General features: G+C 34.9%; 1 pseudogene; it reads right to left on the bottom strand.

The window, feature by feature from the left end:
- Positions 1-615: 615 nt before the first annotated feature.
- On the bottom strand, positions 616-2,278 carry LOC150020895 (glucose-6-phosphate isomerase pseudogene; annotated as a pseudogene).
- Between the last annotated feature and the right edge of the window lie 17,703 nt (positions 2,279-19,981).

Raw genomic sequence — 19,981 nt, 5'->3', positions numbered from 1 at the left:
TAATAAATAGCCAGAATACCAGTAAAGCTGTTTTTAAAAAATACAAATCTCACCATTGTCACCTGACAGATTAAAAGCCTACGAGGTGTTTTTCTTTCCTTCCTTTCTTTTTTTCTCTGTACTAATGTGACATTTCATGCTCCCCTTTCCAAGACTATAGGACCTGGATGCCTGGCCTAAACTTTCATTCTTTTTTTTTTTTTTTTTTTTTGCTGTGCTCCCTGCTGTCAAGCATGCACTGTACATGGTCTTCCTCTGCCTCATTTGTCCTCAGATTCAGACTCTTGATTGTAGTTAATTTGTCTGGTTATCTTTATTTTTTAATTTTTATTTTGAGTTGACATCCTCCTTTGTGGCATCTTTATTTTTCTACCAGGTTCATGAACAATGTGAACGTGTGTCAGAAAAAGCAGCTGCATTGAAACACTCCAGCTAATTGTAAAACAGAGGGATGAAGACATAGAGGGTGGAGGTGGCAATTCCAGACCAGCTTCTTCAAAGAGCTTGTGGTCTAAGCCCACGACCAGATGGTGCTCTGGGCAGGACCATGCAGTGCAGACTAGTGAGGAGGGACAAGAAGGACAATCGCAACAGGAACTGAAGCCCAACATGAGTTTATTGGCTTATGGTGTCATGCTCCTTCTTGATGAAGCTGATCAGCCCATTGGTGGAAGAATCATGAGAAGTCACTGGGCTGTTGCCATCGAGCTCAGCCTCAATTTTCTTAGCCAGCTGCTTTCCCAGCTCCACTCCCCATCGGTCAAAGCTATTGATGTCCCAGATGATGCCCAGAATTAAGATCTTGTGCTTATACATCGCAATCAGGGCTCTGAGAATGAATGGCATGAGCCTGGTGAATACAATAGAGTTGGTTGGATGATTTCCTTCAAAGACCTTTGTGGCAACAGCTTCTCCAAGTCCTCTGGGCTCTTTCCTGCAGCCTAGAGCTCCTTCAGAGCCTCCTATGTCGACTTCCTCCTCATCATGGCCTCATTCTGGGCCAAAAAGTTGGCCAGGAGGATCTTGTGATGCAGACCCTTCCTTAAAGGGTGTTGAGTCTGGACCAGGATGAGGAAGTCACCAGGTATTATCTTGGTACCTTGGTGGATGAGCTGGTCGAAGGAATGCTGCCCATTGGTCTCTGGCTCCCCTCACACAATGGGGCCAGTCCGATGGTCCACATGGGTGCTGGACATGGTTATGTACTTCTCTTTGGACTCCATGTCACCGTGCTGGAAGGAGGCAGAAAAACGGTGCAGGTACTGGACATAGGGCAGCATGGCATGCGTCTCACACCCCAAGCAATTGATATACCAGATACTCAGCAAAGCCAGCAGGATGGGGGCGTTCTTCCTCAGGGGTGCATGCATAAGTCAGCTGGTCCATCCAATGAACCCCTGAGAACAGCTGCTTGAAGTTGTCAAATCCCACATGCAGGGCAATAGAGAGTCCAATGGCTGACCACAGCAAGTAGTGTCCTCCTACCCAATCCCAGAACACAAACATGTTTTGAGGGTCAATTCAAAACTCCTTCACTTTGGTCGTGGTGGTAGACAGGGCAACAACCTGCTTTGCCACAGCAGAAGGATACTTGGCCAACGGGAGAAGCCAATCCTTCACCATCTCTGCATTTGTGATGGTCTCCTGGGTGGTAAAAGTTTTGGAAGCGATGATTAACAGGGTTCAGGGTGGCCAGGGTTTTGGCAATGTGGTCCCATTAATATTGGACACAAACCAGACTCAGGGACCTCCTGAAGAGTACAGCTTAAAGGCTTCAGTCACCATGAGGGTTCCCAGGTCAGAACCACCGATGCCTATGTTGATGACGTCTGCAATTGGCTTGCCTGAGTACCCCTTCCAGTCACCGCTCTGGACACGCTGACAAAGACTTCATCTTCTCCAGGACCCTGTTGACCTCTGGCATCATATCGTTTCCATCTACCAGAATGGGTGTGTTTGACTGGTTCTGCAAGGCCACGTGCAGCAGTGCCCAATTCTCAGTGAAGCTGATCTTCTTGCCACTGAATATGTGCTCTCAGGCAGACTCCACACCCCGGGACTTGGCCAGGTCCACCAGCATCTGCATCGCACCTTCCATCACAATGTTCTTGGAATAATCCACCGGAATGCGCGCATGATTGGTATTGGGTGTCAAGATTAACTGATTGGAATGTTCTTTGTCCCCTTCGAAAAGGCGGTGAAAGTTGAGGTCAGAGTCGTGCTCATGGTACCATTCCTGCAGCTTCTAGAACTGCAGATTCTTGGTGAGCGTGGTCATGGTGAAGGGTGCACTGGCTGGAACATGGGCAGAGGCACAGGAAAGACCGGCGAAGCTAAGCCTCCAGTTATTTTTAATCTGTAGCCTAGCACAGTATCTAGAGCCCTGTAGCTATTCAAAAAAAAAGTATAGGCTCCAATCGGTATGGCATTGTGAAAAGATTATAGAATTTATTGTAAAGCAATTGTAATTTTACCTGCAATGTGTCTTAGAGCAATTACTTCAGCTTGTTTGGCCTTTATAAAGGGATGTAATGCCTATTCTATGTACTTCTAAGAGTTAATTGATGAACGAAGGAAACTTGTGGGCTGGTGTCACATGTGAAGGCTGTCCAGAGGAATGAGACAGCGTAGGAGGAGAAGAGAAGCCACCTCTGGAAAATCCATCCCAGAATTACCATTGTCAAGTCCCTTAGACACATTATCAAGTTATTTACACACATCACTTAGAACTAGCACGTGTAATGATGACAAAGAGTTAAAAACAAAATCAAGTCCTGTGTTTTGAGGGGAAGAATGTAAAGAGATCTATGGGAGATTACTCCAACTCCCTTCTTGCACATAATACATTTTGAAAGGAACCTATCCAGAAAATCCATTTAGCTATGCCCAGAACAATCAAGACTGACTGTATAGAGATTGAAGTGCCTCAGTCCATCTGCTGATGATATTTATTGCTTGTTGGCACCTTCTACATATTTACCAAGCCTATGTAAAAGAAAATCATGCTTCTTATTTATAGGACAAAAACAGATGGTGGTCCAGCAGGTAATAATTTAATTAAGTAGCTTCTAAAGCGTGAACAAATTGTTCCAAAGGAAAGAAAATATTTGTATTTATTCTTTAAAAATAGGGAGGGAAGAAAAAAACTATATCAAATGTGACTTTTTTAATGTAACAAAATTAGGACTTACTAAATCATCTGTTCTTAAAGCAAAATGCATCTTTTTATCTTCCTCCTAAATTACAATAAAAATCACCATAAGTAATATTGATGTGCATCAGGTTTCATTTTTCATCTCTGAGAAATAAGTTCAAGCTCAAATAAAACATGTTTATAAAGTTCTAATCAAGTATTCTTGGACTAGGACTAATTTTTATTATATAGTATTCAAATTAAGTTGCATAATGCACATTATGAGCTCAAAAGGATAGAAAGAATACACTACACATCTAACATGAAGATTCTAACAATCAAAAGCAAAGTCTTACATTCCAGTTAAAACCAGGAGGCTCTTTAAAAAAAAAGTCTATGATACATGAATTAAAGATGTCATAATAGCAGAAAACAATAATAATTTTGTAGAGTAATACAGTAGAAAATCACTTTGGTTAAAAACAGAGTTGGGCTTGTATACCAATATTTATTCATTTTTCTAAGATTCTATTTTCTAGACTGTATATACAAACATACAGACAGCACAGAATGCCTGTAGTCATGGGGTCACTGGGAGACTTCAATGGATAAATTTCAAGCACTTAGCACACTTCTTAAGACAGAGTAATCTATAAATGACTGCCAATCATCATATCTAAGATTAATTAAGCAACAAAAATATGTATAAATATCGGAACTATGAAAATACAAACCGAAATATATAAGAAATTGCATCAAGTAAATTACAATCTATTAGCAAAGATAAAATGAACTTACATATACACTTGAAGCCTAATCAAGAAATAAAACATGTGATTTAAAATAAAAATTAAGGAATGGTAAAATTAAGGAGGGTTTCACTGAGAACTAAAGCTGTGCCTTGAAAAATCAGATAGGGCTTAAGAATGAAGAAGTCACTTAAAGAAATAATGAAGATGAAGCAAGAAGTTTGGAATGAATATCTTCATGTAGGAGTCAAAGCAGGGACTCTCTTAATTGAGAACAAGGTATATACCAGGGGCCTAGTAGAAAATACATTTAGAATATATATATATATATAATATATATATATATATTATATATATATATAAAACCAAACCCAGAATTATCTTCTGGAAGGCAGGACCCTGGTAGTACAGGCTTTCCCCAGCAGCTAAGTGAGTGTTCTAGGAACCCCTCTGTATCAGTGTGCCTGTTGCCGTTGTTCTGAGGGGCTATCTCTGGCTTCAGTACATTTTCTTTAAGACTCTTTCAACCCATTTGCCTATTTTATGATGGGTGATTTACAAGTGCACCTGCCCACACTGTGGTGAATATTCATCAGTTTTTGACAAAAAAGTCACGACCCCTGGGCCCCACCCTCCTTATTCACCTGATTTTGCCAAGGGTGACTTTTTTTCCTTGATGAAAAAAGTCCTTAAATGGAAACATTTCACCAATGTGGAAGAGTCGAAACAAAAATGACAAAAGCACAAAAAAGTATCAAAATTGAGGAGTTTAAAAACTGTTTTGAGCAGTGTTTATTAGGCATTGGACCAAGTTAAGACTTGGTGAAAATGTAAACAAGATTATCAAGGTATTGAATGCCATTTTACTTTTTTCTACTCTGATAAGCAGTAATCCAAATATTTCCATATTTAAAAATAAACTCCTGATTAAGAAAATAAACATTATTGTTTTTTATAACTAATAAGACCTCAGATTTCAATGCCTTGTCTACAAAAACGATAATACCAGAAATCCATATTTATGCCTGGGTAAGTGTATATTATGATATATAGTTGACCTTAGGACAATGCAGGTATCAAGAGTGCTGACCACTGCACAGTCAGAAATTTATCTATAAATGTTGACTCCCCCAAACACAATTATTAAAAGCCTATTGTTCACTGGAAACTTATCAATAACAAATAGTTAATTAACACATATTTTAGATGTTTTTATGTATTATATACTCTATTCTTACAATAAAGTAAGCTAGAGAAAATATTTTATTATAAAAATCATATGGAAAAATACATTTACAGTACTGTACATATTTATTGGAAATAATCCACATGTAAGTGGACCTGTGCAGTTCACACTGATGTTGTTCAAGGATCAACTATCTAAGCAAATGTTGCTAACTTTGAGAGAATAGACACTTAATAAAGATATACTCTAGTCATCTTACTGGTATAGTGGACTCTCACCAACTTGGAAACATAAGGTTAAATTAAGGTAAAAATAAAAACCTGAAAACTATTTTGATGGAATAATTTCCAGTTTAAGGACATAAGACCTTAAAGAATAATCAGGGTTAGATTAAAAATAAAACCAACAAAAATAATCTCTTAATAATTATTATAAAGAGAGTCTATATATTTTGGGATATGTGAAACACTGCCTTTAGAGTATAACAATTCTTATATTCACTAAAATCAAATTTTTAAAGACAGCAAGTTAAATGAGAAAAATATCAATAGTATCCTCCACAATTTAAAGGAATAATAATAGTTATTTTGGTGTTGGCTCTTTTATATCCTTAGCTTCCTTAAGAATCCCTTCCCCAGGGTTTCAGAAAAATGCTTGTATATTTATTTTACTTTCCAGAAAGATGCATTTAAAAAGTCACTTTCCCTAGTCTGATTTTTGTTCCAAATTTCAAAAACTTTCTTTGATTTGGAGTCATTGACTTCAGTATCCTATCTCCCACTTCAGACATTTAGCATAATCTGGATGCTTGTATACAATAGCATTAGAAAACTTTCTTTTAAAATATACTTAAGGACCAGTGCATTTTTCAGCATTTCTGTATCTCAATGCTTTATTGCAAAGAGCACAAGTGAAAAAAGAAAAAAAAAGATAAATTGTAATTCATCAAAATATATAAAGAACTTATATGACTCAACACCAAGAAGATAGACAAAGGACCTGAACAGACACTTCTCCGTGGAGGACATACAGAGGGTCCATAGACATATGAAAGAATGCTCAACATCACTAGACATCAGAGAGATGCATTTTAAAACCACAGTGAGACAACATCTCACACTAGTCAGAATGGCCATCATTAGCAAATCAACAAACAAGTGCTGGCAAGGATGTGGAGAAAAGGGAACCCTAGTGCACTGTTGGTGGGAATGCAGACTGGTGCAGCCACTATGGAAAACAGTATGGAATTTCCTCAAAAAACTAAAAATGGAACTGCCTTTTGATCCAGTGCTTACATTGCTAGGATTATACCCTAAGGATCCTGAAACACCAATTCAAAAGAACCTATGCACCCCTACATTCATAGCAGCACTATTTACAATAGTCAAGTGCTCAAAACAGCCTAAGTGCCCATCAGTGGATGAGTGGATTGAAAAACCGTGGTACATTTACACAATGGAATACTATGTAGCAGAAAGAAAGAAGGAACTCCTGCCATTTGCAACAACATGGATGGAACTAGGGAGAATTATGCTTAGTGAAATAAGCCAGACAAAGAAAGAAAAATACCATATGATATCACCTAATACAGGAAACTAAAGAACAACATAAACAAACGAACTAAATAGAACAAAGAGCAGAATAGCAGTCAATAGGGGGGAGGGGGAAGGGAGAGAAGGGGGATAAGTAAGGGAAGGGTTTAGTCAAGGAACATGTATAAATGACTCATGGACATGGACAACGGGGAGGGATATGATTGTGGGAGAAGGGGTGGGCTGGGTGGGGGAGAGCAATGGGGGGAAAATGGGACAGCTGTAATTGAAAAACCAAAAAATAAAAATAAATAAGAAATAAATAAATAAAAGAGACCTTACAGAATTGAAAAGAATTATTTAAAACTACTATGTGAAATTGTATACTAATAAATTAGATAACCTAGATGAAAGAGAAAAAAAATAAAGAAAATATTATTGCAAACACCTATCATTCTTCCTCTGCCTTTGCCACAACTTTCTTTCCAGAACCCCAGACAAAATTTCTTTATTTTATTATTGTTCCCAGTAAGAGTGCAGGTAGTCTATACAGGCTAGAGGCAAAAAACTGCCAAAATGTATACAGAAGTAAATCTATACATGCCAGACTTAGACCAGAGAAACTGTCCGGTAAGGACATGTTTTGCCTTCAGGGTCTGTTGTAAAACGTAAAAGTTAACAATTCCTCCCTTCCCTATCCATGTATTCATGTTTGCTCATAAAAGAAACACGCCCAGCTATATTGGTATTTGCTTGTTTGTTGTGAAAAATCAAAGCCTTTTCCTATGTATAAGATATTAGAATCAGAGCAATTTTTTAAAAAGCAAATAGTAGCAAATATCCCTATGCCAGATAATTAAAATGCTGAAATTACATTTATAGTAATATTACTAAAGGGCAATCATTATTCAAATATTCATAATGCTATTAGAGTTGTAAATATATGGAAAAGCTCAAATTCATTACATTTTTAGTATTTTTAATGCCTTCTTGGTACCTTTAGGAATTAGAATCAGTTAAAAATATTCCCCTGTCTGTAATTTTCTGTGACTTCCCAAACTTTAAATCACAATTCTTTTATTTTAGAAATGTAAACTCTGGCTAACATGAATGGAAAAACGTTGGGGGCCACAGATGTTTTGCCTACCTCCAAAGCACACATTATCTTTTTTTTTTTTCTGCTCAGCTTTTCCTTTCAGATACAGGACATTAAACAAAAACAGCAACAATAAAAAAAAAGAAAAACCAAGGGTCACTTTGATGTAGAAACAGCTAAATTTCTAATGTTTTCCCCAATTGTTTTACACATTTAAAGCTCAAAATGTTAAATAAACTGTGAAAATAAATGCTGTTTTTAATTTCTTAAAATACTTCAAAGAGTCCAGTCTGGACTTGTCAGTTGAGAAATTACTGAAGGGTAGAGCTTAATAAATCCATTTAACTTCACAGTACATTTGCCATTTGAAAACATTTCTTTTTCTTCTGAATACAGCTTAATGAACCTTTAATTTACCTCCATTCTGTATCCACTGAGGGTAGTTAAAAGACAAAGTCTTAAGTCAATGCACTTAATTACAGTCATCATATGTTATTATGTACTGTTATATAACACCATATGCCAATTATCATGGGACTTTAATAGATACTGAATAATCACCACACTCATATCCCTTGTACTATAGAGCTACATTTGAATAATATATTTGAAAATAAACAGTACTTTTAAAGTTATTTGTATTTGAGACACCGACTTTATGGGTTTCAAAGCTACATATTGTATTAACACCATGTCAATTGTTTCCTAGATATGCCTAGATATTAAACTATGTTCCAACTTATAACCAGAATCTCTAAATAAAGCAAACTTAATATATTTAGACATCAAACCACAGCCAGAGTCAAAGTAATACATTTTAATATTTTATTTAATGTATTTAATATTTATTTTAATATTTGACTTCATAAAGATGAGGTGAACAACAATTCAAGATATGCCTGATATTTACTCATAGAATTATAGAGGATTTTCATCATTCACCTACTTTTCTGTCCCACTTTTGACAGTAACCCAGATTCACCTGTGTCCCATCCCCTGTGTTTCTCTTATTATATTTAATGCTGCTCCCAGCCATAATTAGTCTGTTTTATATTTCTATAAGGGTTGCTCTTCTTTTAGGATTATTCTCTGCCCTTCTTAAACACTTTCTTTAGTAAACTTTTATTTTGCATGAAATATTGGGTTGGCCAAAAAGTTTGTTTAGTTTTTTTCCATATGACAGCTGTAGTTGTCTTTAACTTCATTGGAAATGATTTTGTTAGATTGTATTGTGACAGCTATCATATCAACATGTTTTAAAAAAACAAACAAACTTCAAAGTTGGTAAATTTTTGTGTAGCCATTTTAATATTGAAGATGGAAGAATATATGCAACATTTTTGGCATAGTATGATTTATTATTTCAAAAAAGGTAAAAACACAACTGAAATGCAAAAAAAATGCAGTGTATGGATAAGGTGCTATGACTGATCAAAATGTCAAAGTGGTTTGCAAAGTTTCTTGTCATTATTGACATTTTTGTCAAATAATTCTTTGCCATGGGCTGTTGTATGCATTGGAAGAAGTTTAGCAGCATCCCTGGCCTCTACCCACTAGAGGCCAATAGCAGATAGGCAACATACTCAAAAATCCAAATCAATAAAGTTATGGGTGAAAATGAAAAAAAAAATGTGTCCTTTATTTTATGGAAAAAAACTAAATGAACTTTTTGGCCAACCCAATATAACATTCAACATGTGTAGGTCTCAACCTACTTTTCATGTCTCATCAAATCTTTGGTTATAACATTGTTGGTTTGTAAATTGGCTCCAGTGCATAGAGAGCAAAGAAAGATCGAAAAAAGAGGCAAACCATTTCATATTGGTAGATATCAGGTAAGCAAGGGAACTTACATACAAGGCTTGTCTTGGGTGACTGCAAGATTAGTAGATCTCCACACCCACCCACCAGAATCTTATGTTTGTTTAGAGGCCTTAACTGGGTTCAGTCATGTATGCCACCAGCATGAGGCTCTCTCAAGGCTATATCCTTCAAAATGGGTCCCAATGTGAGAATGGTGGGAAGAACTGCATTTAAAGAATAAATGAGAGGAGGAGGAGCTTCCAATAGTCCAGATACACCTTACAGGATAACTGGTAGTCACATCCTCTCAAGGACCTCCTCCAACAGACACTTTTGTATATACATAATGAGCACTTGTGCACACATTACCCAGCTAGGAGATCTATGTTCTTTTATTTATTCTGAAACATTTATCCCCACACCCCAAATTTTAATATCTTTAAATTCATAGAGGGTCTTCACAATCACCCTAGACTATGTAGAACTTATTACATATTTTTACTTGTTTGTGCATGTGCTAACTTGATTATTATTCTGGACCTGACTAGGCAAGTGCAGTCCCTCTAGGTTTCAACATATTAAGTTTTTTAAGAATAATTTTAGAAAAAGCTAATATCATGGTCATTGCTGAAAACCCTCTGATATCTTTCAGTGTATTCTGGAAAATGCCAGTATCAAAAGTTGCATAATGGGTTACAATGGCTTAGAATGAAGTTCCAAATACAATGGGGCATTCCTTTAATGAATATTGTATTACTATTGTACTTCACTTAATGTCACAGAAGGGTGATATTGCACAAAGAAACACAGGCATTGATAGCTCTGAGTAAAAAAAAAAAAAATGTTTTAGAAAGAGTTTATTTATTTTATTTGAATTTTTTTGATGTACAAATAATTTTATATATGTGTGTGTGTGTGTATATATATATATATATATCCTAAAATATTATTTCAATAGTTTAAAATAAAAAAAATTCTAAATTTTTTTTAGAAATATATAAAATAGTAATCACACTGATTTAGTGACATAAACAGTTTACAGCTTCACCATTTATGTTTTGGACTAGTTTCTTAATCACTCTGAAGTTCAATTTTCCTTATCTGACAACTGGTAATTATAATAGAACTCAGCTAATAGGGTTATTATGAGGATTAAAAGATAGAGAACAGTGTTTTACATATAATAAGTGCTCAATAATGTTATCTCTGTTTTATCCATTGTCTTATAAATAGTTGCTTATATGTTTTTATTTGTTCATAAATACTTTTGTCTTTTCAGATGCTCCCTTCCTTTCCCTCCTTCTCCATCTTCTCTTCTTTTTCTCCCTCTTCTTTTTCTTCTGTTGTGGAGAAAATATGTACAGAAGTAGAAAGAATAATATATTAACCATCAACCCCTGGTTACATAGCCCCACAGACTATAAACCTACTCTCATCCACATTTTCATTATTCCTATTCACATTATTTCAAAAACAAAAAAAAAAGCCAGACATATTATTTTGTGTAATTATTTTATTACATAATTCTAAATGAGGACTATTTTAACATAAATAAAATACCAGTATCCACCTAAAATAACTAACATCAATTACTCAGTATCATGAACTATCGAGGGAGTGTTCAAATCACAAATGGTTTTCACTCAATTTTACTTGATGTATTCCAATTACAAAGGTTATAAAGTCAATGTATTGAGTTCACAAAAATATTTTCAGTAAGAAACACTGAAATTATTGAGTGGCAAGAAGAAAGATAATAGTGTTATCCCAATGCCAGCTTTTCCCAACTTCAATGGATGGTAAATGGTGGTATTTAACATGTAGTGCAAATCTGGCTTTGGAAATATTTATGTTAAATAAAGAAAATCTGGCCTAAGTATAACTTACATATCACCAGATATGTTCTTGCATTTAAAAAACTTTGATTAGCATTACGTTACCTTGCTATATCTTAGAGAGATATGTCAAAAGTTAAACACAATTTAGCATTTATTCTCAAAAAAAGCTAGTCACATCTATTTCATCTTATTTTTCATTGCATTTTCTAAAGATATAATTTTGGTAAGTTTATTAATTAACTTAATAAATGCTTATTGAACATATACTATGAACTATCAGATATTCTAGACACAGGGAATGGAGCAGTGAAAAAAAACAGCCAAAATACCTGACTTAATGGAATGCACTTCTAGTGGGATGAGAAAAAACAATAAATCATGAAAAAATAAATACATCTAGTATGTGAGATTGTGCAGACAGTGGGGAGAATAAAAACCCTAAATAAAGATAGACAGTGGAGGGTAGGTGAAGGGGAAAGGGCCTGCAGTTCTAAATAGGTTGTCAGATTATTAACTGAGGTGTGATTTTCACTATCATTTCATTCCAATCACCATCTTATAGAAGAAAGATGTGTATTAGAATGGCATAATAAACACTGGTTTCCATTCAGGTCTCTTGAGTAACAATGAATATAAACACTGAAATCTAGCTCTAGGTCAAGAAGGTCATCTAGGATTTATTTGAAATAAATGGCAGAATGCCTTCAAATTCTTCCTCCACAATGTTTTAGAATAAATAAAAATGTAATTTATGCCACTAACAAAGTTAAAAAACAGCATTCTAAAGTTTTCACTTCAATGCAAACAAGTAATCGGATTAGTACAGTGAGTCTAGGAAGAAGTCTCCTGTCTGATGCTCCAGGTAACCATGGTAATCTCTCTTTAGAGTTATTGAATTACACTGTCTGTATGACTACCTTGAATATCTCTTAGAGTGATGATTTTGAAGAGAAGCATAGAATTGCTCTGTATTCCCATGATCGGCCTCAAAGCTGTAAGATCACTACTCTTGCAATCACTTCTTTCCTACAGGACCAAATAAGTATTTTTCAAGCCAACATTATTAATAATCATAATAAATGTTGATCCTGTTTAATCCTTTCAAACATAAAACATACAGAACTAATTTTAGCTTAGGAAAAAATTACTGACCAAATAGTGTCTTATTAACAACCGAGGACTGAAGATAACATTGCTATTCAATTTATAATGTTAGCTAGCCTCAAAAAGGTTTTAATGGTATTAACACACACACACACACACACACACACAATGCCAACAAGGTTGTGAACATTACTGCTAGGAGTATGAATGAGCACAGCACTTTCAGAAAATGATTTAAATAGCTGGATCAAAGGTCTTGAAATGTTTATATTCATAGTCTACTTCCTATAATCTAGCCTGCGAATTAAAAAGAAAGGGAACAAAAACATAGGCATAAAAACTGTCATTGCAAGTATTTATAAAGAAGTAGAATGACTCATTTTCTTGCTTTTTAAAACCTCTATATGCCTTTCCAATTTTTAATAACTAACCTATATGCTACAATTGTAATTAGTACAATTGTACAATTACAATTATAATTAGTACAATTGTAGCAACAAATGCCTTAAAAACCTTTTCATGATACATGTGACAATGAGCTTTGTAGCAGTAGTATCTGTCCAAGATGGAAGGACCATGCTCTTAAGTTGCAGAGCTAACTCAGACAAAAATATAGAATCAACAGAAGAAATTAGAAATATTTCTAAAGTAATTTAGCAGGACCACCTTTTGTTTTAGATATGCCTAGATAATTTGATATGGCTTCAACTGTTGATATGCAATTATTTGCTGTCTAATAAAATTAACTATAAATGTAACAACAGCTAGCAATTATTGAAAGTTTACATCATGCCTTTAGTCTCATTAAAATCTTTTGTAATTTGTTCTTCACCGATCTTCATTTTCAGATGATGAAAACAAGACTTTGAAAGGTTAGATCACTTGCTTATGGTCATAGTAATTATGGCAGATGAGAACACAAATTTGCAGTTCCCCATTTACTAACCGAAATGCAACACTATCACCATTGGTTTAAATATTCTAGATCTCTTTCACTGTTTTTGAAGGGTAGTTGAAGTAAGTTCTCCATCCCAAACTCTACAGCCTATATTGATCTTGCGGCTTTTACACTGTGACCATATTTTTTGGAATCATGGTCTGATAAGTTCAAATATTCTTATAGGGCAAAAATATAGAAGATATGAAGTTGAAATATTCCTGGAAAAAAATATATATATATAGTTTTTATACCATACAGTTAGAAACATAGTAGCTAAATGCTTTGCTGAAAAATCATGGGGACCAGTCTTAAGAGGTTAGTAGGGACTTGATTAACTAGTTATTTCACCTCTTTTCAAATTTTGCATTGCACAGATTTTTCTGTCTTTTTAATGACTGTTTTGTTTCTTTTTCTCTCTATTTTCTCCTAACTAGTTAACAAATCTTATTTCTTCAAATATTTGCCCTTACCAGCATGTTGCTTTCAGGACCTTGTGGCTGTGTGCAGTTGGCCTGATGCTTCTCTGTAGTCAACAAACACACCAATTAATTAGTAAATGTGTATACACACACAGCAAACATGACAAGCCTGTTTGGCATGAAACATAGTTTAAATATTTTAATCAGGAGTGTGATAAATGTATAAATATTCCTTAGAGACAATGAATATATTACATATTTATAAATATGTAATATATATGTACATGTATATGTAATATATGCAAATATAAATTGCTTTTTATAAGAAATTATATGCACACAAATGACAGGTACAGAAAGAGAAAAAATTACTTCCTTATTAATTGATAATTGACAGACACATGCAAACAACATTAGTAAAATAGCTTTTAAAAAGCAAATTATAATATTTTATTTTAAAAAATAAATGTAAAAGAATTTATGATAAATAATGGCATGTGTTTATAAGGGTTTAACTAATTTGCAGAATTGAAAATAGAGTTGGAAAACATTATTATCACTAATTCATGTCAGACTCGCTCTGTGGCATTAATTAGTCCGTGGCAGCAATTTTCCTTTTTTTTCATTTCATGGCATATATAAACTAATTCCTAAACTTCTCTGGCACTCCAAATAATATTATATTTTTGCCAATCTGACAAAAATGAGTATAATTTTGATTCATTCATACTGGACAGCTATTGTTGCATTGACTGTTATCATTTCTTTTCTTTGAGTCTAAGGGAAGAGAGGTCAGTGCCCCTGACTAGTCAGGTAGTGCATGTTTTAGAAATTCTTGTGGTGCTCCAGTGGAAAATCGCTGGTCTGCAGTATTAATTAGGAGCTTTAGTAGACACTTAAACCTATTAGAACATGAAAGACTAATTTGTGCATTTGTCCCTGTGGTGCATATACATAGCATCACAGTGACCCAAAAGGAGCTTCCTTCCTAGAAGTATTGTGGCATGAGAAGAAGCCAGCTCAGTCCTCAGCACAGACATGTTTCAGATTTTAGACACATTTTTGATCCACTGATACAGGTATCTTCTTTGCTGCCCTTTGTTTCATGACACTGACATTTTCTATCTTCTTAAGCAAGGTCTAGAGCAATAATTCAGCATAATTCCCAAAAGCACAGTAAAATCATTGCAAGAATTATTTAATCTTAGGTACAATATATATTATACTATTAGTAACATAGTATACATTTACTTTTCAAATAAATGTAAGTTCCATTTGTGTTAATAAGTACATATTTACTTTAAATAAATACTGAATTCATAGTAGCTTTTTATCATGCACTTTCTCAACCAACAAATATTAAAAGACCAATTATAATAATGTGAGTCTATTACAAATAGTTTATATAAAAAGGGTTTTCATTCTTGATATTTGTGATTTACTATACTGAAGCATAATTTTCTTTGGGGATGGGGACTCAATTTAAACACCTTATGCAAAATGGATTCACTACACTTTAATAATTATAAGATTATCAATTTTAAAAAGCCAGCCACTTTGCTTCATCAATGAACTGAAGCAACAGTAGAAAATTATGAAGGCTTATCAGTTCAAGACACTTTAAGGCAAGTCCAGTGGCTATAAAATTAATTTTTAATGATTTCTACACCATCTGGAAGATTCTCATTATGTGTAATAAAAGCTAACCTAATAGTGTTTTAAAATTCCCCATTTCATCTAATCATCAGGAGGTCTAATAATTTTATGTTCAAGTCCTAATGTTAATGTATTCATTTGCATAGGATTATATAAAATGTTTAAGATAATATTTTGAAAACTTATAATTTAAGACTTTTCTTAATGAAGTGTCTTTTTTTCCCAATTGTCTCCTGAGGACACTTTTTAAAAAATTGCTTTTACAAAGAGAGGAAGGGAAAGAGAGAGAAACATCAATGGAAGAGAGAGCATCAATTGGTTGCCTCCCATAAGTGCCTGGACTGGGGATTGTACGCACATGGACTGGTGATAATATATCCCAGATTATGAATTGAATCCACAACCTTGGCATGCTCCCTGACCAGGAATCGAATCTACAACACTTCAGTTATGGGCCGATGCTCCAACCAACTGAGCCAAACTGGCCAGGGCTTTAATCAAGTTTTTGATAGCACTTCTTCACTCCAAATAATTAAGACATACATGGCTTATGGCAAATTTAGCCAACAAAAACTTGCTGGCAATTTTCTTAGTGATGGATATATTTAGAGTTTTGCATGGAGGATACCATGTGAGTACTTTTCTAAAGATATTCTGATGACAATTTGTCTGTATCCACTGGATGGCTATTCATGGTGCTAAAATAGAACTAGGCCAATGTTTACAAAGCAATGAATCATAACTCTATCTCCAGGACTCTTCTTCACCAGGTCTCCCTTTCAGTTCAAGTACTAGAGCTGCCTCTCTTTGATGCTAAATTTTTCATTTCATTAACAAGTAGACTTGATAACAACTAGATTAAACTTTGAGCCTGCCCTCAGTCCCAGAGAACTCTTGAGAACATTCCTTCCAAGTCTGGCAGAGGTAACACTGGCAGGAAGAATCTTAGTCTCTCACAACCTCCACAGATATTTGTCTTGTGAGATGCCTTACCACTAACTTCAGGGCTTTGTATTACTTCCATTATGTTTTTGAATAATACTTATTTAAGAGTAAGTTCTGAAATTTCCTCTGTTATGGTGTCTCTCACTCTTCGATTTCTATATTTTGTTACATATTTCAGTGTCCATCCGAAACATTTTTTTTTTTTAAATCATGTGCTGCTTTGAGGAGTTAGGAGTGAAAGAATGCATTATATGATGTGCAAATGCCAGCACATTTTTTTAATCCAGATCTGTTAGCACAGTTCTATCAGGATCTTTCTTTTTCTGCTCAAACAACAGTCAACAGGACAACAGTCCTACAAGACTGTCATCCAACTTCAGACTTCAACAATCTTCTTTTAGCAAACTAAGGATTCAGTGTGAAATGCTGCTTAGATTATCTGAGTTTAAAAATCAAAGAGAAAGGTATTAGACGGGCCTCCATATTTACAAATATTTACCAGGCCCTAGCCAGGTTGCTTTTGATTCTTTGAGTCTTTGTTAAATGATAACATAGGTTTAAGGAAGACTTTTGCCTCTGTTGTGGGTTGACAGTAAGTTGCCTACAGATGCACTTCTATAAGATCTCTCACTTGTTCTTAAAAGATGGAGCCAAGTACTGAAAAGCTAGACTAGGTCATTACCAGGGTTATGCATTAAGGATAAACTAGAATGAATGCCCTTCCTTCCTGTCAGAATAAACTAAACTCATCCTCTTCTCCTATAAACCCAGTGTTGGAGAGTAGTAGAATAGCCATCCTGCTTCAACCACTAAAGGATAGCTATATTTCAGAAATTCCCCTTGTTCTCTGGTGTGCAGTGCATATAGAAGTTCAAGGAGTTAACTGGTTGAATCTCAAGGCAAGTTCTGTTACTCTGTTCTCTTTGTGTATGCCTTTCTGACTTTCTTGATTCATTCTTCTATTTTTCTGTTGCTCTCCGATACTTAAGAACTTACATGACTTAATTTAGATTCAGCTTTTAAATCACCCTACATTATTGATAAAAGGGGTATTTTTCTCTGGTTCAGGAAAGATGGTTTATAATGGTGTCATTTCCTGAATATGCTTTTGAAGCACCTGGCCACTTCTGACTTTATGGCTTTTCGTCTTTGACCTTTGACAAAGATTGCAGCCAGCTGCATTGGAAGAGCTTACCATATGTTGAAAGCTGTATTCTGACACCTGCTTTTACATTCCTTGTTCCAAACATTAACATGTGTCTAAAATGATTTGAATCGCACAGTTTTGGTTCTCATCTGTAATGACAGGGATGGGTTTGGTGGGTGATCATTCTTTTGAACTGGGATTACCCATTCCTCATGTGTCATTTTGGAATGTTTTAATGAATATTATTGAATCTGATTATAAAAACAAAACAGAAGTATATCCACTTGTAAATTCTATGTAGATGCACACATTCTTTTTACTCTTAAGAAGTCTAATAACAGGCATTAACATTTTAAAAGCAAGATTGCAATGCTCAGTGGCATAGTGAAGTTGATATTATTAGCATTCTTGATGATTTATAGTAAGTCTTTTAGCACGGGAGCCCTCACAACGGTAGTAGCACTAGGTCGTTCAGCACCTACTGCATGTGAATCCCTCCAGCCATACAGTAGCCTGTGATTAAATAAATTACATAAGGTCTCAGTAGTAATACCCAGCAAGGATTCAAACTCATCTCTGATATCAAAGTCATTTGATTTTCCCAGTCCTCTACCTGCGTTCTTAACGACTTCCCTTGTTAAATACAGGTTAGTAGATTTATAATTTTATTCTCACTTCTTACTACAATATGTAATATTAACATATATTTTCACTGTTGAACAGGAATCTTTAAATCAATAAATGATTAGCCGCAGTACTTTTTTTCCACTATATATTATAAGTTATATTCATAAATTAACAAAGGTCTTCCTTTGTTATACTTAAACCTAGGCCAATTCAATTTGAATTTTACCAACACAGCTACACCATGAAGGGTGTATAGGGAAAATTTTCATTAGCCCTCCAGATTGACTCTCCACCTTTGCACATTTCACCCCGTGCCCAGAGAAGCTGACCTAAGTGGGCTACAACCTCCGTTGGCCTTTGACTTTTAGCAGTATTTGGCCAATGAAAGGCAACAGTAGGAGATCATTGGGCAGGAAGAGATCATTGGGCAGCTTTCTCCTGCCAGGTTAGAGCAGGTTGGCCCTGTCTCCCACAGCTCCTTCCATAATGTCCTCTACACAATTCTCTCCTTTCTGAGTCCTGTTCCATTTTCTCCCTGCCCTCTGGGCAAACAGCAGTGAAGGCTCTCTTATTCTCTAGCCTGGGGACACTTTCTCTTAACCTGCCTACATCTTTACCCCTGTTTCCTGGTTGATACAGTTGAAAATAAATAATATTCTGGAGCTGGGACATAGAGAAATGAAAGTGACTAGTATCATTAAATTTATTTATTTTGTGGAACAGAAACTACATTGTTTCAGCTTGTTTCTTTATTTTTATTTTCCCTAAGTTTAACAATTTTCCTCATGTCAAATATCTATCACATCCCCAACAACAATTCCATTGTTGCAACACAACTCCGTAACCTGATTTGCTGTTGATTAAACTCTCTAGGGAAAGTCCATGGAAAATTCGGATAACTTCTGGGGGAAGATATTAAAGGTGAATTCTGGAGGTGATCCTGGTTCCTGGGTATAGAGGATTCTGACCCTGCTGCTGTAATAGCCAAGAAACTTTGATTATTAAATGAGAGCTGAGCTGTTAGGATACAGAGTAACTCAGCAAGACTGAGGATTATGAAAACATTTGGATCACTCACTAGTTAAAAAAAAAACTAAAGTGGTATCATGATAAAATTTACTGATTTGGATAAATTTGATTATAGTTGCATAATATAGATTATCTTATTCTGGAGCTGTTTATTTTAAACTGCTGAAAAACTTCAGGAACAAACCCCTCAAAAACAATTTACCTTTACTTTATTATTCCAATATCTCCTTTCCCTGAATTCTCACCTATTAGCTTAGCTTTTCCAATACCAAACATTTATACTGCTTCAACAAACATAACCCATAGCCTGACCCATTTCACACACACACACACACACACAAATATATATATATATATATATATATATATATATATATATATATATATATATGGACAAAATCATTAAAAATTTATATATATATACATCACAAAAAGTTCTTTAATAAATAGAGTTTCCTAGATAAAAAATAAGCGACAAATAGATTTTGCCAAATGATTGGTTAAGATTAGGCCTTTTAAAATTTAAAAACTAGCACCATTATAGTTAGATTGGTAGCATTCTCTTACCCTAAATAATAAAAATGCATTTATAGTTCCATGATACTAGCAATTCCTATCCACCAGTTTGAGGAAAATAGCTAGGCATTTCAAATGTCATTCACAGTTAGAAACACACACACACACACACACACACACACACACACACACACACACACAGCCAAATATCCTGCCCTCTAAACAGGATGGAGAGACATTGATAACAATCATTATTTTAAG

This window comes from Furipterus horrens, unplaced genomic scaffold, assembly GCF_987537825.1.
Source record: "Furipterus horrens unplaced genomic scaffold, mFurHor1.1.pri manual_scaffold_1, whole genome shotgun sequence".
NCBI lineage: Eukaryota > Metazoa > Chordata > Mammalia > Chiroptera > Furipteridae > Furipterus > Furipterus horrens.
This window is presented reverse-complemented; position numbering and strand designations above follow the sequence as displayed.